Below are 23001 nucleotides of genomic sequence, written 5' to 3' on the forward strand. Positions count from 1 at the left end.
ATATCTCTAACGTCGATCAGTTGTAGAATTTTGGAACACGTATTATGTTCGTGTATAATGTCTTTTCTGGAGACTAGAAATCTACTCTGTAGGAATCAGCATGGGTTTCGAAAAAGACGGTCGTGTGAAAACCAGCTCGCGCTATTCGTCCACGAGACTCAGAGGGCCATAGACACGGGTTCACAGGTAGATGCCGTGTTTCTTGACTTCCGCAAGGCGTTTGACACAGTTCCCCACAGTCGTTTAATGAACAAAGTAAGAGCATACGGACTATCAGATCAATTGTGTGATTGGATTGAGGAGTTCCTAAATAACAGAACGCAGCATGTCATTCTCAATGGAGAGAAGTCTTCCGAAGTAAGAGTGATTTCAGGTGTGCCGCAGGGGTGTGTCATAGGACCGTTGCTACTCACAATATACATAAATGACCTGGTGGATGACATCGGAAGTTCACTGAGGCTTTTTGCAGATGATGCTGTGGAGGTTGCAACAATGAAAAATTGTACTGAAATGCAGGAGGATCTGCAGCGAATTGACGCATGGTGCAGGGAATGGCAATTGAATCTCAATGTAGACAAGTGTAATGTGATGCGAATACATAGAAAGATAGGTCCCTTATCATTTAGCTACAAAATAGCAGGTCAGTAACTGGAAGCAGTTAATTCTATAAATTATCTGGGATTACGCATTAGGAGTGTTTTAAAATGGAATGATCATATAAAGTTGATCGTCGGTAAAGCAGATGCCAGACTGAGATTCATTGGAAGAATCCTGAGGAAATGCAATCCGACAACAAAGGAAGTAGGTTACAGTACGCTTGTTCGCCCAATGCTTGAATACTGCTCAGCAGTGTGGGATCCGCACCAGATAGGGTTGACAGAAGAGATAGAGAAGATCCAACGGAGAGCAGCGTGCTTCGTTACAGGATCATTTAGTAATTGCGAAAGCGTTACGGAGATGATAGATAAACTCCAGTGGAAGACTCTGCAGGAGAGACGCTCAGTAGCTCAGTACGGGCTTTTGTTAAAGTTTCAAGAACATACCTTCACCGAAGAGTCAAGCAGTATATTGCTCCCTCCTACGTATATCTCGCGAAGAGACCATGAGGATAAAATCAGATAGATTAGAGCCCACACAGAAGCATACCGACAATTCTTCTTTCCACGGACAGTACGAGACTGGAATAGAAGGGAGAACCGATAGAGGTACTCAGGGTACCCTCCGCCACACACCGTCAGGTGGCTTGCGGAGTATGGATGTAGATGTAGATATTTCACGGTTGCCAAACTGTCATCCATCTCATTGACCTTACACTTAAACGCTGACCATAAATTCTAGTTCAGAGTGACACCGGTTTAAGTAACCTAATGTAGCGAAGACTGTTTGCCAGTGCTCTCTCTCACTGGAACATACGCAATTCACTCATTTGGCTCCATAAGTACACTGTAACAGTAATTTCTGTGTGTATGCACTTCTGTATGTAATATACCTGACCTTTACCTTTATCTTTATCTTTACAGGCCCTGGGCAGTGCAACATCATACTGACAACAGTAATGTGCTTATACTGGCAACCTCACTGTTCGTTTTACCTGATTTTGTAATCATTTAAACAAAACATGACCTTCCAGTGTTGGCCACGGTGGCCGTGCGGTTCTAGGCGTTTCAGTCCGGAACCGCGTGACTGCTACGGTCGCAGGTTCGAATCCTGCCTCGGGCATGGATGTGTATGATGTGCTTAGGTTAGTTAGGTTTAACTAGTTCTAAGTTCTAGGGGACTGATGACCTGAGATGTTAAGTCCCATAGTGCTCAGAGCCATTTTTGACCTTCCAGTGGGAGACATTTCGTCCCGCTTTTCCTTCTTTGAAATTTGTCAGTACGCTTTTTGCCTCCCAACCAGCGAAATGCGGCAGAGCACGGCCAGTAAACGATCCACAAACCACGATTTAGTGCCGTTAAGAAGATTTCCTTAAACAATGTCGTAGCTGAAGGAATTTAGTTTCTTCTTAAATCGTCTTAAGCACCAACGTTCACAGGAATCTCAAATAGGAAAAACTCATTATCCAAGTACGGAAGTTGTAAAACAAACTTCCCACAGTTTGTGTCATTTTGATGTTTTCGTCTGATAGCACTGCATAAGTATTTTGTCTAAGAGCTATCGCACGTAAGTGTTCCTGAAGCTGCGGCAACCATTGGTTGAATACGAGTTTAACACCAATGGGTACAGTAGTGCTAAATATTCAAAATGATTATCAACTTAAGTCTGAGTTCATCCACGAACTAAAGCTAGACTGTGTATCCTTGTCTTCCTTGATTGGATATTGGAAGGCGTCTACTCACACGTATACAATACTTTGAATACTTCGAACGTTGTTCTCATAAACTACTTTTGCTTTTTTAATTCTTCTGGGTCGTCATCGTCCAATATGTTTTGTAGATACAGTCTTAGACCAAAAAATTGACCACCGAGTCGTTCACGTGAGGTCAATATGCTCGATCTGGCAACATTGTAGAGTGCGGCACTTCCCAGAGGAAGTCTTGACTGCACTCTTATTACATTAATCTTGACTACAACTGTAGTTTTGAGGTAAAACGCGAGACTAGCTAATGTGACGTCTGGCAACAGAGAGCACACGTCGACAAAATTTTTATCGCTCCTTTCCTCTCAGTGCTGAAGCTATGAGTGTAACTCAAGCGAATCTACAATATATTTCGCTTTCTGTCACATTGGTAACGACAGTTTGGTGCAGCAATGTTTTAGCGAGAGATTTATTGGCCGCTCATCTGCCTCTGAAAACCACATGTGTCTGAGTTCTCTGGGACACGTTTGCTGCCTACCGGCAGACGAAAAGTTCAACCTGCCACAAACTGTGGGAAGTTTGTTTTACAACCTTCGTACCTGGATAACGAACTTTTTCTTATTTGAGATATCTGTGAACGTTGCTGCTTAAGACGATTTAAGAAGAAACTAAATTTCTTCAGCTACGACAACGTTTAAGGGAATCGTCTTAACGGCACCAAATCGTGGTTTGTGAATCGTTTACCGGCCGTACTCTGCCGCATTTCGCTGGTTGTAAAGCAAAACTCTTACTGACAAATTTCACACAAGGAAAAGGGGGACGAAATGTCTCCCACTGGAAGGTCCTGTTTTGTTTAAATGACTACAAAATCAGCTAAAACGAACAGTCAGGTTGTCAGTATAATCACATTACTATTGTCAGTATGATGTTGCATTGCCCAGGGACTGTAATGATAAAGGGCCCGTTTAGGTCAGGCATATTGTATACGACCTGTGTGCATTGTATACACACAGAAATTACTGTTACAGTGTACTTATGGAGCCAAATGAGTGAATTGCGTATGTTCCAGTGAGAGAGCACTGGCAAACAGTCTTCGCTACATTAGGTTACTTAATCCGGTGTCATTCTGAACTAGAATTTATGGTCAGCGTCTAAGTGTAAGGTCAATGAGTTGGATGCGAGTTTAGCAACTGTGAAATACTTTCCTACATTATAGAAGCGAATATTAAATTTGAACTAATATTGCGAATATTTTGTACTTGGATAGCTTAGAATGAAAATCTTTCTGTTTACTGCAAAGGAAAACAATTGACTTTCTAAAGCATTGTTATACACAACTTGAAACAGGTCATGTCGACCAAATCATATCGAAGAACTGACAGCGACGTATAACGGAAGGAGGTAAGATCCCTTGGCTTTTGGTTTGGCAGTATTCGACAGCCATTTCTAGGCGCAAGTAAATTAAGAAAGGCAGCGCGGCATTGTTATCAAGTAACGTCTTCATCAATTACTTTAGTTTTAATGTAATCTGCGAGTAATTGCTGATGTTTGATATTAACATGAAAAGGACTCCGTAGACAGGGAAAGAACCTCTTCTTGGGCAACTACTTCTATAATGACCAAAAGGCATTAAATGGTCTTCAAGCACATGTGTTCCAGCAACGGTATGAAGAAAATGATAGTAACAATGACGGTAATAATCGAATTATCCGGTAACTTCACACTTCACTCTTGATTTTCTCCAGCTAAGAAATTTGCTGAATTAGTGAACATTTCAAAATGGCTTTACATCGAGGCTATGATGCCTAGAAGAGTCTTTACATTCTGCTGACATGAGAATAGCACAATCTCCACGTCAGAAGATTGCTTCTACTTAACGATTTAATAGACTCGCATTTTTTGCACCGTGCCGGTTTACGTTGGGAAATGACATAGCGGAAGTCATGGTAAACAGAAATACAGTCGCCAGTAAATTTATTTACATTAGAAAATTTGATTTGATTTGATGAACCGATAGTCTTTTAGAGGAACAGGGCTTTTTTTTTTTTACTGATACTTGATTGAACTAAAGACGTTGCAAATTTGGTGGTGGACTGTAATTCGAAATAGTATCTCCTCTTTCGAGGATCTGAATATCTCGGAACAGTATAGTTCAATCATTTCGTTCCTTTTCCTAAGACTGCAATCTTCTCTAGGTCTCCTCCAAAGGTAAGTATGTGGGTCTGATTCCTGATCCAGTACAAAAATATTCAGAATATCGTCTCAAGCCCTACCACGTGCTTACCGGCCTGCTAGTGAAAATCAACATGCATTTTTAATGTCTGTTCATGTGTTGACAACAATCGCATTAGGTGCCGTTATTTCTGGTCAAACATGCACACATCTTACTGTTGGTGAGTAAGCAGCTGATACTTCAGCTATATTCGTGGAAGCAAGGTAGGTGTGCAGTTCGATTGTCGCTTAGGCACGAAAGTTTGTATCTTTATTTTAGATTCAAACACCTAGCAGCTGGTAAGAAAAACCGATACGTAACATTTGATTTTACTTAGTTAACAATCCGATTATGTGTTGGGTTCGTTTCTCCGTCAAAGAACTCCACATCATGCACTTCATCTTTAAATGCATGCACACTTTGTTACTTCAGAATGGAGGTATATCAGACATCTTTCGTGGGTAGTTAACAGGGACGAAGGGTCTTGATAGGAGTCCCAGTTTATTACAAAAACTGTCGTCTTTTATTGTCAAGTTTAGATTTGGTTACTGGAATTGGCAAAAGTTAGGTAATTCATGACTCTTCATAGCTATTTCTCAATATGATATGATTAGATAAAATTACATTAGATTAATTCTTGTTCCACAGATCATGAATACGACATTTCGTAATGATGTGGAACGTGTTATTTTAATGAAAGATTTCGTTACATACCATGATTCAATTTCTTTACAACGATTTTTATCTCTCTCTCTCTCTCTCTGTACACACACACTTTTTTATTTGTTTGTTGTGCTCGACTATCAGCGAGGCTCGAAAATCTGTGAATGAGTTCTTAGTTTTGAGTACACTTACGAAAGAAATATAAAAATAACTGTGAGAGTTGCTGATTTATGATACTCAGTTTGGAGTCAGGTCTGAGTATTATTAGTAACTACGCTCCAGTCCCTAAACCTAGTTACAGAAATACGAATCAGACGCATTACGTATTCTATGCCGTAGCAGCCGCGACTAGGAGACGCCAGCTATGGCCACTTCCCAGCCCGTTGTAGGATCGCACCAGTTCGTCTTCTTCCTGATGGTACTGTAACTGAGATTTGGCAACAAGGCAGGGTGTGTTTGGCAAGTCTGATCGATGAGTTACTTCTTGATGTGCACGGAAATAATCCTCAAAGTTCACTTGATGTTACCTGTCATTTCCATTGAATAATCTGAGTTATTATCGCTTGAGGTGTAATACAAAATTAAAAAAATTATGGTTTTCAGCTCAGGAAAGTCGTTGCATGTGGAAATCCTAATTGATCTCGTCCTTTAAATATCGGTTTACGAGTTCTAGCAACCATTGTCCTCGTAAGACGAAGCTAAGACACATACCTCTTCGCCAGCTGTTTGGTAACGTGCTGAGCTGTGAAAAAGCGTCTGTTATAGTTCGCAGTTCCAGTCCCACTAACCGTAACGTTTTTATCCCTTCTGTGGAAGAGCTACAAGCAGTCAGATCAAACATCGATAAGGAAACCGCAAGAAAATCCTTTCGGCTCATAGTCCAATGGTGAAAAACTTTCAATGCTGCACAACAGGTAACGCCTCTTTCTGCTGCTGGCAAGCAAATTTTGGGTTCTAGGAGTATGTAACTTTATTTATGAAATGCCACATTTGTATACCCCTTGGGTACGTCACAGCTTACCAATTACACACAGACCCAATAACAATTTAATTGATTAGTACTTCACTAATTCGTGTCCATAGAGGCACACTTGTGTACAGATACTCAGTTTTTTTACAACAGACTTTCGTCGTAAGGTTATCGTGGGTAGTTTTGTTTCATTTCTTATAATACAGTGCACAATTTTCGTAAGTTTTCCTTTAGTGTTGTTAAAACATTAGTAAACATAAGAGATATTAATCATCAAAGATACATGCGAATTCTGATGTTATCTATAACAGTCTGACAATGCACATGCGGTTTATTGATTACATGCATGTAGAAAACGTGTTCTGAGTTAAAGCTGTCAAACAAGGTTTGCAGAAGAATAAAATGCCACTTCCACACGACCGCTAATGTAGAAAATACTTTTCTGACTATTTTGGCACGATGCGCTCTCCCCATACATAATACAAAAGTTTCGAGATGTATCTGCTGTCTGGCTGTCTATTAAACCTGAAAAAAAAAAAATGTCGCAGAAGTTACCCATTTTTGACATGCAACTATTTTGGATTGAGAAGTGAAGGGAATTATGTTCAAAGTTCCATTAGACTGATAACTTTAGCATACAGCAGAATTGCGTCTTAAAAAACGTAGCAGTGAATGTATTCGGACTCGCGACATCTTATCTACACTGCGCGACACTTACCATAAACTCAACAATTCCTCCAGAACTTCTGCATTCCACTGCGCTGAGAGATAATGCATATGGCCGGGTCTAGACTTTTGAGAGACAAACAGTTATAGGTTTTCTTTTGCAATGCACGACGTTTTCAACAAACAAAGCGCAGTAGATTAGCTCAAGTGGAAAGGAACACTTCCTATTTAAATTTCTGCATCCCACACTGGTGGCTGTTCTGTGTAGGTGGCAGTTACGTGATTTTATTTCGGTGATTACAAAATAGAGTCGAATGTATGCACTGGGTAGCTGAGACCGCTAGTTCATGGTGATTCGGTCAACCAAGTAAATGAATTTCCTGAACATGCTGCAAATTACTACAGGGAGCCTGTGTGTCAGAATTCTCATCCAGTGTAGCGCATCGGAGTTACGATAGAAAAATGAGTCACAGAGAAGAGGGTTTGATGGTCTGTTGGACTGATGATAGGTTCATATACCTACGGTCTGGGTTCGATTCCAACTCCTGTCAGTGATTTTATATAGGGAGAGACGGATTCCATTCTCTTCTGGCTACAACAACTGAAGATATAATGGCACTGTGGTCTGAAATTCACATTAAAAATGATATTCCTTCTCTACCAAGTACATGTCAGTTTGGACCACAATAAAGTCTTGAGTGGCGACATGTAGAAACTATCACCAGTAATGTTTCTTATGATATTTATTTCTAGTGACAAAAGAAACGTTATGCAGGGTCACAGGACACTTATTCCACCTTTTATTTGAGCTTCTGTATGTCGATAAAATTGGTTCTGAACTGGGAATGCAACTCAGACCGCCCTTAACGCGGAATTTGATCCCTTCGTGAGAATACAGCTCGGCTAAAATTTGTTGTTTGTTGAAAACTGCAGATTCCTCAACATCTCCACATGTTGCGCGTGAATGGGTTCGAATCCTGGTCCTGCACTAAAGATTTCATTATGTATTATCAAGCTCTAGCATGAGGACACCTATCTGCTGGTGGATAATTTCGATTTTTAATGTATTTTCATTCGTTGTCAACACTAACGGTATGTAACGTTTTTGAATCCCAGTGAGACACAGAACTGTTTGCGAAATCATTGTAAATTCAAGGATGTTGTTCCGAGCTGCTGGTGGAGAAAAATTCGCTAGCTGACGTCTCTGTGTGCAGTCAACAACGATATGTGTGGTGTTCGATTCCCAGTCAGCACTGAACTCTTCGTCACATTATTTCTAGTTCAAACATGCTCACATGTCGCTGCTGGTGTAACAAACCCATATTTAACGTTCTTTTTCTCTAGAATATAACAGCGATAGGTGCCGGGTTTGAGTCCTGGGAAGGAAAATAATGTTTCGTCTCGTCATTTCAGTTAAAACATCTAGCTACTGCCGAGAAAATCCGATAGGTCACAGTTGATTGTGCTTCGATGACAATCCAGTTAGGTTCTGGGTTCGAATCCCTCTCCAACACAAAGCTTTACCTCACGCCATTGCAAGTCAGTTGCTTGTGAAGATGCAGTATTTAACATCTCTCGTAGTTCGTTAACAAGGACAATAGATGCTGGGTAGGAATTCGCGTCCGTTAACATTGTTTACGTTATGTAATTTAAAGTTGATATTTGCTAACTGATTCTGTCTAAAATCGAGGTATATCTCTGTATGCCTTGCCAGGAATGCCTGTTTCCGTCAGTCACAAAGTCTTTGCTTAGTCGCCATGACCTCTGTTTGGGTTCACACGCAGAACGAGACGGTTCGTCGTGTCATTTGAAGTTCATACATATTCTCAACTAGCTGCTTATAAATAACTTAAATTTTTAATTTCATCTTGTGTTTAATAATGAGGACGGTATGTTATTTTGAAGAGGAAATCATGAATACGACGAACTCACTACGGGAATTACCTATCTGACGTAATAACGAGAGTGGTAACATTTCATGTATGTCACTATCGTAATAAATGTGAACTTACATGCCTGGAGAACCGTCTTATCTGTGATAAGATGTTCCCTGATATTTGTAGTACCTTGGCATTTCTTTACATCTTGAGTTATTGCGATGTACAGCAATGTTTTCTAGTGGTGACTTGTTGGAACCATTTTCAATAGTCAAATGACTGTACCGAGGGGCGATTAGAGGATCTGCTAGACAGTTGCGTTATGCCGGTTGCATGCGAATCAGGCGAAATACAATTGAGGTCGTTCGGATTCTTTTGAGCACGACTGTACATGTATCTTATACCGCTTTGTAAATTTCTGAGTTTTATTTCTGAAGGAAATGGCAACAATTCTTTCTTGAAACAATTTGGGGCCGCGCGGGATTAGCCGAGCGATGTTAGGCGCTGCAGTCATCGTCTGGACGGCTGGTCCCGGCGGAGGTTCGAGTCCTCCCTCGGGCATGGGTGTGTGTGTTTGCCGTTAGGATAATTTCGGTTATGTAGTGTGTAAGCTTAGGGACTGATGACTTTAGCAGTTAAGTCCCATAAGATTTCACTCACATTTGAACAATTTGGGTGACTTGTTTTTTAAAATTATTCTGCGCATTACAAGGATGTTATCCCCTACCATTCATCAGCCGGCGTTTCTTTCAACACCGTGTCGAATGTGATTTTCTGTTTGTTGCCGAGTTCAGGATGATGCAGGAGGCCCGACTGAGTCGTCTTCCGGTTTCCATCTGCGAGGTGTTCACTCAGTCGGTTGATTTCGGCATTCCAATCCTCAGATTTTTGCGTAGTAACACGGTTACCAGTTTCTTACATTTCACTGTCCTTGTTAATGAAACTAGCCGCGTTGTCGCCCAAAACGCTGGCACAAATCGCGACTTTACCGTCCTCTGTGCTACAGCTTCTAAAAATGGTTCTGAGCACTATGCGACTTAACTTCTGAGGTCATCAGTCGCCTAGAACTTAGAACTACTTAAACCTAACTAACCTAAGGACACTACACACATCCATGCCCGAGGCGGCATTCGAACCTGAGACCGTAGCGGTCGCTCGGCTCCAGACTGTAGCGCCTAGAACCGCACGGCCACTCCGACCGCCGGCCGCTGTGGTCTCGCGGTTCTAGGCGCTACAGTCTGGAGCCGAGCGACCGCTACGGTCGCAGGTTCGAATCCTGCCTCGGGGATGGATGTGTGTGATGTCCTTAGGTTAGTTACGTTTAAGCAGTTCTAAGTTCTAGGGGACTGATGACCACAGATGTGAAGTCCCATAGTGCTCAGAACCATTTGAACCATTTTTTTAACCACTCCGACCGGCGCTACAGCTTCTCTTTTACCAGAGTTCACCTGGCAAATTTCTTTTGCGTGATATTTTGGATAGATATTATGGGAAACAATGAAATACACGAAGGACAACTCCACATTTTAGAGACGAGACTTGATGCTGGAAATTCAAATTCTTTATCAAGTCAGTTTCTGTGGTAAGCTCCTTGCAAAATAAATGTCGCACAAAAAGAAAGTTTTGAGTCAGTTTTCTGTATTTTGGAGGAACTGCTCTCACAGAATTTCAAAATACTACTCCGTTTTTGGGAGTTTAAAAATAGTTTACCTCCACTTGCTCTGTAGACGCACCGGCGCGCTGGAACGGACACTTCGCTTTTTTTTTTCCTCTTCTCGGCCACCATTCCTCGCTTCTTCCTGAAGCTTGTCTGCTCCTGAAACAGTTGTACGGCTCAACTAGAAAGTTTTGCATTTGTGCACAGCATTACCCAGTATATCACAGTCCCATCCTGAAATTTCGCAGTGACTGAACGTCACTGTGCGACCATGACCTGATATCGTAGTCAAGCCGTTTACTCACAAATCAGCTTCCACAGCAAAATAAAATGCAAACCCTCAACTAGACAAGCTTATTACTCTTACTCAGATCTTGTTACCCCAAAAGATCTTACGTTTAAAAAACTACTGCTGCTCCATCTGAGGGTTCAGGGTGACATGAGCAAAATTAAACAACGTTTTCTACAAACATAGGCTGGTGAAGGCACAGATACGAAACAGAGGGGGACGCAGCTCCTAACACAAGGGTGGTCAGGGCTCTCGGCGTTCTACTGGTAAAAGCTTGCGTCTGCAAATCCTCAAAACAACTCGACGAACAGCCAAGAACGTAACTTGCAGATGAGAACATATCAAAAAGGAATTCTCATTATAACGGCTGCAGTGCGTTCACTGACCACGCAGCACACAGAACATGCGAGCGCGAGTCAAATGAAAACCTTAAATTTGTAATAAATCGAAATTTCGCGCCGCAATCCTGTAAGCTGGTAAGCGTGCTACAAACAGCGTGCAGAATGGCCTGTAGGTGGCAACAGTGCAGAAGCACACATACCGTCGCAGCATCAGTATAAAGATGGCCGCCTCACTTGCGGCTTGCACCAGGGAAGAACAGCGTTCTGTTATTCGGTTTTTGCGTAGTGAAGGTGTGAAACCTATTGAAATCATTGACGAATGAAGGTTCAGTACGGTAATGCATGTTTGTCACAGCAGCAAGTCTGCCAATGGAGTAGGAAGTTCGAAAATTGTGTGACTTCACTGTAAGATACTCGTCGTCCAGGTCAGAGTTGTGACTCCACAGAACATTGCAGCTGTTGAAGCCATAGTGAAAGAAAACCACCGAGTGATATTGAATGACATTGCAGCATGTTTACAGATTAGTCATGGGTCAGCTCAACACATTGTGCATGAGGTGCTCCAGTTTCACAAAGTGTGTAAGGCGGGTGTCATGGCAGCTGACTCCTGAAATGAGAGAACGACGTGTTCACGCTTGTGAAGAACTTCTTCGGCGCTTTGAATGAGAAGGTGATGGCTTCCTTGCAAAAATCGTTACTGAGGACGAAACCTGGGTTCACTTCCACCAACCACTTCCTCATCCACCATTATCGCCAGATATGGTTTCCATATGTTTGGGCCACTCAAAGACGCAATGGGAGGAAAGAAGTTCCGTTCTGATGAAGAGGTACGCACGCGGTGCATGAGTGGTTGCGCGGACTACCAAAACAATTTTTTTCTAAAGGAATTTTTTCACTTTGTAAGCGCTGGAGGACTTGCATTGAGCGTGGGGGATGTTACGTTGAAAAGTGATCCAGCTTTGTACCATTTGAAAGTAGGCTGTTTAGGTTTTTTTATTGGTAACGCCACGTAGCACTCTGTATGAAAAATCACTGGCTGTGCTGTGTGCAGTCAGTGGCTGTGCTGTGTGCAGTCAGTGGCTGTGCTGTGTGCAGTCAGTGGCTGGTTGGCATTGTTGTAATATTAGCTATTGTAGTGTTGGGCAGCTGGACGTTAACAGCGCGTAGCGTTGCGCAGTTGGAGGTGAGCCGCCAGCAGTGGTGGACGTGGGGAGAGAGAGATGGCGGAGTGTTGTAATTTGTAAGACTGGATGTCATCAACTGCTATATATATTATGACTAGTGAGGTAAATACATTGTTTGTTCTCTATTAAAATCTTTCATTTGCTAACTATGCCTATCAGTAGTTAGTGCCTTCAGTAGTTTGAATCTTTTATTTAGCTGGCAGTAGCGGCGCTCGCTGTATTGCAGTAGTTCGAGTAACGAAGATTTTTGTGAGGTAAGTGATTTGTGAAACATATAGGTTAAGGTTAGTCAGGGCCATTCTTTCGTAGGGATTTTTGGAAGTCAGATTGCGTTGCGCTAAAAATATTGTGTGTCAGTTTAAGCACATTAGTGTATAATTGTTCAAAGAGGACGTTTCACATAGACCAGTCTTGTATAATTTTTCTAAGGGGACGTTTCACACTTCACAATAAATATTTTAAAAAATTTCACCCTCGTAAATCCTCCTCACGTCGCACACAAAAGTTACCCACCGCTTTACAGCACGGCTCGCTCCACCATTTAGAAATTAATGGTTTCCGCAAAACAAGATATGCCGTCTCACAACAAGACTTGTTGCACACATCATAGCCACGAACCCGAAAGAAAATAATGTAAGGTATCATGAGAAAAAAATGTAATTTTAGAGGAACAATACATCGCATACATATGGTAAGAATCCACCAACGATTCTCTCTAACTGTAGCTTAACTTCATTATCTAAAACATTTGCAAAACAGGCATTACGTTCATGCAAGATGGGATCATTTCTCCATGCGATACTGAGATCGCTAAATGCGGACATACTGATTCTCGTGTTTAACAATAAAATATGATTTCCGAGGCACCATGGCATATGACAACGTTACCCTTGACTGTCCCCCGAAAAGCAAACATATGCTCTAAAGAGCCAAAGTAATCGGTGCAACTGCTTAATATCGAGAGGGTTGTCCGCGAGCACGCAGAAGTGCCGCAACACGACGTGGCATGGACTCGACTAATGTCTGAAGTAGTGCTGGAGAGAACTGACACCATGAATACTGCGGGGCTGTCCACAAATCCTGAACAGTACGAGAGGGTGAGATCTCTTATGAACACCACGTTGCGAAGCATCCAAGATAAGCTGAATAATGTTCCTGTCTGGGAAGTTTGGTGGCCAGCGGAAGTATTTAAACTCATAAGTGTTCCTGGAGACACTAAGTAGCAATTCTGGACGTGTGGGGTGTCGCATTGTCCTGCTGGAATTGCCCAAGTCCCTCGGAATCCATAATGGACATGAAGGGACCTGCATGGTGATCAGACAGGATGGTTACGTACGTGTCACGTGTCAGAGATGTATCTGGACGTATCACTCCAACTGCACACGCCCCACACCATTACTGGGCCTCCACCAGCTTGAACAGGGGCTAAAGATGGCTCTGCGCACTATGGGACTTAACATCTGAGGTCATCAGTCGCCTAGAACTTAGAACTACTTAAGCCCCACTAACCTAAGGACATCACATACATCCATGCCCGATGCAGGATTCTAACCTGCGACCGTAGCGGTCGCGCGATTCCAGACTGTAGTGCCTAGAACCGCTCGTCCACTCCGGCCGGCGCTTGAACAGTGGATTCAGAACATTGTCTCCATACCCGTACACGTCCATCCACTCGACATAATTTGAAACGAGACTCGTCCGACCAAGCAACATGTTTCCAGTCATCGACAGTCCAGTGTCGGTGTTGACGGACCCAGGCGAGACGTAAAGCTTTGTGGCGTGCAGTCATCAGGTGTAGACGAGTGGGCCTTCGGCTCTGAAAGCCCACATCGCTGATGTCTCGTTGAATGGTTCGCAGCTGACACTAGTTCATGGCCCAGCACTGAAATCTGCAGGAATTTACGGAAGGGCTGCGCTTCTGTCACTTTGAACGATTCTCTTCAGTCGTCGTTGGTCCCGTTCTTGCAGGATCTATCGGTCACAGCGATGTCGGAGATTTGATGTTTTACCGGATTCGTGATATTCGCGGTACACTCGTGAAATGGTCATACAGGAAAATCTCCACTGCATCGCTACCTCGGGGGATACTGTGTCCCATAGCTCGTGCGCCGACTAACACCACGTTCTGACTCATTGAAATCTTGATAACCTGGCATTACACTAACCAATCTAACAACTGCGCGAGAAATTTGTCTTATATAAGCGTCGCCGACCGCAGCGCCGTATTCTGCCTGTTCACATATCTCTGTAATTGAATACGCATGCCTAAATCAGTGTCTTTAGCGCTTCAGTGTACGTAAACCGTGGCAAACGCCAAGTGTCAAACTGATTACATGAAGACACGCTGTTAAACACTAACAATAACTTACGGATAGGGAGCACCTTCATATTAATATTATAAATGTGAAAGTAACTGTTACATTTTCACGACTAAATCGCTGAACAGATTCTGATGGTATTGAGTATGGTTAGGTTAGTGTAACGTCCCGTCGACAACGAGATCATTAGAGACGGAGCGCAACCTCGGGTTAAGGAATGATGGGGAAGGAAATCGGCCGTGCCCTTTCAAATGAACCATCCCGGCATTTGCCTGAAACGATTTAGGGAAATCACGGAAAACCTAAATCAGGATGGCAGGAGACGGGATTGAACCGTCGTCCTCCCGAATGCGAGTCCAGTGTGCTACCACTGCGCCACCTCGCTCGGTATTGAGTATGGAGATGCCTTGAATCCTGAGGAAGAACATACGGTAGTCTACTTTAGGAAGTGCAAAAAAGACTCCCAAGAGTGTGAAATAGAGAATGGAACATTTTTTTTCGAATTTCGCACCTCAATCTGTAATAACGGAATCCCTTATAGGATCGCTATTAGGGCAATTTTGAAGTCAGACCCACAAATTGTTATTTGGTTTCTCTGTGAGAAAAAAAAAAGATTTACGTGCTTGAGCTTGTTTGGAAATTTAACACCTGTGGGGATGAATTAATGGGTGAAAGTTTTTTTATATGAACCATTACTAAAGAAATACTGAAGTATCTCTACGGCTACATCTGTGGAAATTAGCATTTGACCACTAGGCTGCAAAAAAAAGAAAAAATAAAAAAAGAAAAAGTTTGGAAATTCAACCTTTAAGGGAATGAAATAGGAGATGATATATTTTAACAAATATTCGATTATGAAAGCATTTTCAGAGCTAAACCACAGAAAAATTGAAATTTGTGTGTGTCGCTGCTGTTGGAAATTCAGCCCGTATGGGGGTGAAATGGGGGATGAAATTCTTTGTGGAATACTTCAATATTCAAGTATTTTTGAAGCTACGTCTATGAAACTTATTTGGTTTCTTTGTGAGAAATTAAAAAGTAAACGTGGCTCCGTGTTCAGAAATTTAACCCCTAATGGTGTGAAATAGGGGTTGAAATGGTTTATGAGAATATTTCATTGTTAAAGAATTTTTTAAGATAGTTCTATGAAAACTGGTATTTGGCTTCTCTGTTAGAATTTAAAAAAAATATGCGTTTCACTCTTTCTGCAAATTCACCTCCAAAAGTGGTGACACAGGCCTGATTCACCGACTCGCCAGTGCAGAGCCCAAACCACTAAGGACAGAACCTTGAAATTGGGAGATGATGTGAATCTTGTACTGGATGTATCGTTTAAGAAGAGACTGTTCGAAATTCCGCTCCTAAAGAGGGTGAAATAGGGGACGATGGGTTGCTTGAAAATATGTCGCTATTAAGGCAATTTTGAAGATATAACTACGAAAATTGTTATTTGGTTTCTCAGTCAGAAATAAAATAAAATGTGTGTTTCAGCATTTTTAGAAATTCAACCACTGAGGGGGTGAAATATCGAATGAAATTTTTTGGCAATAATTCATTATTAAAGTTTTACTAAAGCTTTTTTAAAGATACATTTATTACTGCTAAATTAACGAAAATTGGTGTTTTTGCATATCTGTTAGATGATTAAAATACACGTCACTGTTTCTGGAAATCCAACCACTTAACGGGTGAAATAGAGGTTGAAAATTTGCGTTATATTAAAAAATGTTAAAAACCTAATCTTTGAAAATTGGCATTTTCCTTCTCGGTTCGATATAAAGACATTCTATGGAAATATCACCACAATAACGCAAAATAAATTCGGAAAAGACCATGCTTTTACGCCCTTAATTAGCGCGAAAAGTTTAAAAGATGTTACAGTTTGTGAACAGCGTAATAATTTGATAAAACACAAAATAAATTCATGCGGACCATAGCGACTGCGCTACCGAAGCAGCGGGCACTAAGCTAGTAAGTGATAGTATAGTGTCTGGAGCTATGGCCCGTGAAACGAATACATGGTGTTACGCCGACTAAAGCCTGTTGAAACCGAACGTTGTGGGGACTGTCTCAGTTTCATAACAGAATAAAAACCATTTGCACACGTACGTTGAACTAACTTCACCAACTGTCTAGAAACAAAGCACATCAATTTGCAACATGTTTCAGGTGTACGACCTGACGCTACAATCTCGTCCAAATAGTTTGAACAGTGGAGGCGCGCCTGTTTGGTAAAACGTCTCACCTTCGTACGACTCATCGCCTGCACCTGTCCTAGAGCAAAGAGGCACGTCCCAGCCCTAATCAACGGAGCGCTCTATTAGTGCAGAGACAGATCTCCGTGCAGGCGCTGACTATGGTGTGGTAGCAAGTGGAAGAAACCTCGAACGTTGCTGGGGATGTTTTGCGCTTTTCCAGAGAATGGAGATTAACATATTGCGCTATTGATACGATTTTCAGTGTGGTATAGTTCTTTAACTGTGACTGTGTGCAGCCTTGTTATTTTGAATCACTGAAATAATCGGCCTAATACTGCATTTTCGTGAGTATCTTTTGTTCCGTCGACAGATCTGATGTTTTCATGTTCATCGGTGCCGGAATGTGCTGAATGCATAATTTCTTTTATTTTTACTGATTATCTCGTAGTTTTCTTAAAATAAGTGCATGGTTAGGGCTTTCCAGAATTTGGATGCTCTTACGTAGAATGTCTCAGGCTCTTTCTTGTGAATTTAAACACACTTTTTTTGTTCATGCTACTTCCAGGATTTTTTTGAAAGCATGTATTTTAGAGTAGTGACGAAGACATAATGGAATCCGTTTTGATTTTACTCCTCAGAGATCACTGGATCAATGTTACGGAAACAGAAAGCGGATCGAGACATTGAAACAAGATGACAGATAAGTGATAGATTACGGTCTTAAGTCTTGTGGTCTGGTTACTACACGTCACTTACCTATATTATTTATCAGCTAGAACGATCACCGAATCTGTTTTGCAGGTTGCCCTTTTAACAGCTGCCAGTAACCACAAAAGTGACAATCAGTATTTCATATTTATATTATTGATCAAATTTAAAATTTTAAAATGCTATCATAGTATACTGATTGAGTGGTACAATATTACGTTACAGGTTTAACACAATAAGCCAAGTATTAAACCCAGAAACAGTGATGTCTCGAGGTAGAGAAACTCACCGCGCGCAAGCTACCCAGACCAGTACTTGACAATTATAAAACTTCACACGTAATTTAAAATAACTTCAAAACGTTTTCTCACTTTCACCCCCACAAAATAATGAAGGCTGCAACTACATTTTAGATGTTAATTTAGTTAAACTTCAACATCAGGTATGACGTTTTAATTTATTTATTTACTACTGGCAACACATTATGCAGACAGTATTGACATGCACCACCGAAAGTACATGCAAAACTATATCACTGCACGGCACACAGTTCAGGAGTTACACATTGATAAGCGTGAGAAACTAGCTTTTCTGCAAACGACGCACAAATTACCCAGACTATACGCATCCAGTGGACAATCAGAAATAAAAACAACAAAAACAGCGTTTTTCGGCCTCAGCCATAAAGGTTTTACATCCTTCCCGTCAAATATTTAACACATTAACTCATTCGTAATCATAGGTTTGAAGCTGTTTTGCATATAGGACTCCGATGCTTTTAAAGAATCGACGATACTGGTGTTATCTAAGGAAAGAAATAGTTATCTATCTGTACAGATTGATAAAAGGCAATGTTCTAAGTGTCTCACCCATCATCGCCCAGCCCAAACCGCTAAGTGTGGGAACTTTAAATACTGTTGGCGTCGTTTAAGAACGGACATTTCAAAATTCCGCCCCAAAGGAGGTAAAATAGTGCATTACAGGTTTTTTGAAAACGTGTCACTATGCAGGTAATTTGGAAGCTAGACCTATGAACATTCATATTTAGTTTCTCAGTCAGAATTAAAGAAATGTGTTTCAGCATTTTTGAAAATTAAACCCCTATGGGCGTGAAATATTGGGTGAAACTCTTTTGGAAATAAATATTAAGGAACTAAATTATTTTCAAAGCTACGTCTATGAAAATTGGTATTTAACTTCTCGGTTACAAAAATAAAACATGTGTTTCGGTGTTTTTGGAAATTCAACACTTAAGGATAGCACAGCTGCCATCGCCTAGCCCAAATGCATTGATCAGAACGTGTAATACAGCACTGCCCTCGACTGTATCCAGTCGCCTCCACATTCGGAGAGCGTTTACTTTGCTTTCTGAATGGCTGTGCACATGCACGCCTCGTGATACATTTACAATCAATTTTAGAACACAGAACGAGATGTTATATCATGATCGCATATATAGATCTGACCTCAAAATCGATAGAATTGCGAAAAGAGACGATGGAATAGGTATATATTGACCGAATATAGAGCGTAATGCGGTGAAACTGAGGAAGTACTTTGCTATCTTCTGGTTCACACCGAGCAATTTGTATATCGGATCGAGTATGCTGCAACAGGAGGAATCCCGGAAAACGTGGATATCGAACCGAAGGGAATAATGGAGGCAGTCAATGATTTTCCTATTGTGGCTGCATTATACCGTATGTCTATTGAGGTACCAGTGATTCCGGATGCATCAGTCACGTAACATAGCCTGCGTTCTACTCGTATACAGCTACGTGTTCCGTATGTGTTTCAAAACACTGTACTTGCGATCGTTAATGGTAAACTATGCGGTCATCAGAGGACTTCCATCCCATGTCTGAAGAAACCTGACACTCCTCTAAAGGAGCTTTCATATAAGCAATCACCCCTATCGCATATTGGGCGTAAAATCGAGACTTAAAGGTCATAACTAACTAATCGGTAACAGCTTGTGATGCACTGCAACTCCCGTGTACGCATTGCCCAAATGATGCGCCGTTTACAGAGTTAGTGACGGAATGACTTACACTACTGATCATTAGAATTGTTACACCACGAAGATAATGTGCTACAGACGAGAAATTTAAGCAACAAAAAGAATATGCTGTGATGTGCAAATGATTAGCTTTTCAAAGCATTCACACATGGTTGGTGCCTGTGGCGACACCTACAACGTGCTGACATGAGGAAAATTTCCAACCGATTTCTCATACACAAACAGCAGTTGACCGGCGTTGCCTGGTTAAACGTTGTTCTGATGCATCGTGTAAGGAGGAGAAATGCGCACCATCACGTTTCCGACTTTGATAAAGGTCGGATTGTAGCCTATCGCGATTGCTGTTTATCGTATCGTGACATTGCTGTTCGCGCTGGTCTAGATACAATGACTGTTAGCAGAATATGGAATCTGTGCTTTCAGGAGGGTAATACGGAACGCCGTGCTGGATGCCAACGGCCTCGTGTCACTAGCAGTCGAGATGAGAGGCATCTTATCCGCATGGCTGTAACGGATCGTGCAGCCACGCCTCGATCCCTCAGTCCACAGATGGGGACGTTTGCAAGGCAACAACCATCTGCACGAACAGTTCGACGATGTTTGCAGCAGCATGGACTATCAGCTCGGAGACCATGGCTGCGGTTACTCTTGATGCTGCATCACAGACAGGAGCGCCAGCTATGGTGTACTCAACGACCAATCTGGGTGCACGAATGGCAAAACGTGATTTTTTCGAATGAATCCAGGATCCGTTTACAGCATCATGATGGTCGCATCCATGTTTGGCGACATCGCGGTGAACGCACATTGGAAGCGTGTATTCGTCATCGCCATACTGACATATCACCCGGCGTGATGGTATGGGATGTCATTGGTTACAAGTCTGTTACCTCTGAAACGTCCCCTTAGAAAAATTGTACACGACTGGTCTATATGAAACGTCCTCTTTGAACAATTATACAGGAATGTGCTTAAACTTACACACAATATTTTTAGCACAACGCAGTCTGACTCCCAAAAATCCCTACGAAAGAATGGCCCTGACTAACATTAACCTATACGTTTCACAAATCACTTAGCTCATAAAAATCTTCGTTACTCGAACTACTGCAATACAGCGAGCGCCACTACTGCCAGCTAACTAAAAGATTCAAACTACTGAAGGCACTAACTACTGATAGACATAGTTAGCGAATGAAAGATTTTAATAGAGAACAAACAATGTATTTACCTTAATAGTCATAATATATATATATCAGTTCATGACACCAATTCTTACAAATTTAAAAACTCCGCCATCTCTCTCCCCACGTCCACCACTGCTGGCAGCTCACCAACTGCGCAACGCTACGCACTGTTAGCATCCAGCTGCCTCTGCTCAACACTGCAATGGCAGACAACAATGCAAACTAAACACACACTGTGCACAGCACAGCCAGTGATTTTTCATACCGAGCGCTAAGCGGCGTTACCAATAAGAAAACCTAAACAGCCTACTTACATAGCCCCCATGCTCCCCACAAAAAAATTTACAAATTGTTTTGGGCAGTGGCCAATACAGATTTGAAAAATTTTTTCATAATTACAATAACAAAGAAATGAAATGCACACACTTATCGATACAATGTTGGTCAAAAGCTGAAATTTTTTCACAGTCCATAAAGACAGTCCTGATCATTCATCAAAGTAAAATTGCAGTGTTTTTCTTAAAGTCTGAGTAGTAAAAGAAAATGCACTTGGAAGTAGTGGATTTCTAAGCAGTCTTGAAGAAGTAGTGTTGTCCTTCCAACGGGCAGACAGTGCTGACTCTTGACATGCAGACAGATAATGGGCCACAGCAGAGTCAGTCAACGTTGAAGACTATCGGTATATAGGTCACCACAGAGCAGACCCACTGTAGTCCTGGTAGAGATGGCCAGCAGCCATCTGTTTGACTGTGCAGGCGCACAATCACCATTGAAGAGTCTTGTGGATAATATAGCAAGTCCATAACCACCACTTGTGCACTCAGAAAAATTGGTTTTGAAATGTCCTTAGAACCAGCAATGCTGTTATCCAGTCCCTTACTGAGTTATTAACACACGTGCAAACACTATCAGTCCCTACTTCTCACATATTGTCCATATACTATGACCAACAGAAACGTGTGCAGTGAAATGTAATTTACAAGTTACTTAATTTGATGAACTGGTGTCAATTACAATTTTATAACATAAGAATGCAATAACAAAGGTACAAAATACATCTTTAAAGAACATAACAATACAGATAACATTTGCAGTAGTATAGGCTTTACAAAAGAATCGAAATAGCAAATACATCAGTGTTACAAAAATAACGACATAAGTACATACATAAAAGATCAGAATAACTTTTGAAACATCAACTTCACACATGAGCATTAGAACAAAACAGAATAAATAATGTGTAAACATCTTTACGAAGTAAATAACATGTTATTAACGCAAATTATATTTGAGGATAACAGTATCCCTCATCATAGTGAATGTAGCTTAGTATTAGAAGAGAAAAAATTGTATGAAACAGTACACAGAGACAGGAAGAAAACAAATACACAAGGGTACACAAACACATAGTGGGATAACACAAAGAAAGGACAGGGTTTGTTTTACTGCAGTATTTTGCAAACAAAACTTTCTTTACTTCTCGGAGATCTCCCTTCGTTCTTCATTATTTCCAAGAAGTCCTATCTATACCTGATTTTTGTACTTTTTTCGTATAACTTCTCAATGCATTTCTTCCAATCCATCGCAACTCACTCTCTTATATAGGCTACCCCCTCATAAGCTAACTTAAGTCTACTGAGCTCAGATGCTTAACTAAGGGACGAGGCAATGCAGCAGCACAAAACAATTTACACAAACAGCAATGATAAAAAATGGAAATTGGCAAAAAAGGGAGCAATATTACAACTAATATAAGGCAATGAGCAGCAAACAAGAAAAATAAATCAGTAATAAAATTGGCTTAACCTAGTAATACAAAGTGACATTCAGCAGCACTATGAATGGCAAACAGCCGCAGCAAATGCTATAACTTATACCTAAACATGACTAAGCTCAAGCAGAAAAAATGTTACAGTAAAGACAACAATGCAGATAAGGACAATGTCTATTCACATCTTAATGTCTATGCAATTAAAGTGGTGCATCACAAAAACTAATGCTACAACCAATTACCAAGTACTTGAAAAGAAAATTATATATACAGTTACTGTTATTAGTCGCTTCTTAGTGCTCTTTCCTTTCCAAGAGCTCCTTTTTCGAAGAATGTGGATCATAAAATAATTATTAATAGATCTGTTGACAGAAAGTGTTCACATTAGCAAATGCATTTAATTTTATTTTATAAATCCAATGCTGCAACACAGCTGAAAACCAGATATCAAATGAAATAAGCAACTATGAAAAGCAAAGCATAAAAATATCATTCAATAGTCATGTGACATTTCATAAGTTAGTACAAATTCTCTCAACTCTCGTAGAAAGACGCTTGTCATTATCAGGTGTGCAGATGTAAGTAAGTATCTTTCCAAGTAATGAGCGTGTCGTTTTTGCGATGCTTTCTACAAACGGAT

At 41.2% G+C, this 23001-nt stretch overlaps 1 non-coding gene across 1 annotated transcript; it reads right to left on the minus strand.

Moving 5' to 3' along the window:
* Window positions 1-14790: 14790 nt before the first annotated feature.
* Trnaa-cgc (transfer RNA alanine (anticodon CGC)) lies at window positions 14791-14862 on the minus strand. Its single transcript has one exon. It is a non-coding gene; the product is annotated as a tRNA-Ala (tRNA).
* Between the last annotated feature and the right edge of the window lie 8139 nt (window positions 14863-23001).

The sequence above is a fragment of the Schistocerca gregaria genome, chromosome 8, assembly GCF_023897955.1.
Source record: "Schistocerca gregaria isolate iqSchGreg1 chromosome 8, iqSchGreg1.2, whole genome shotgun sequence".
NCBI classification, from domain to species: Eukaryota; Metazoa; Arthropoda; class Insecta; order Orthoptera; family Acrididae; genus Schistocerca; species Schistocerca gregaria.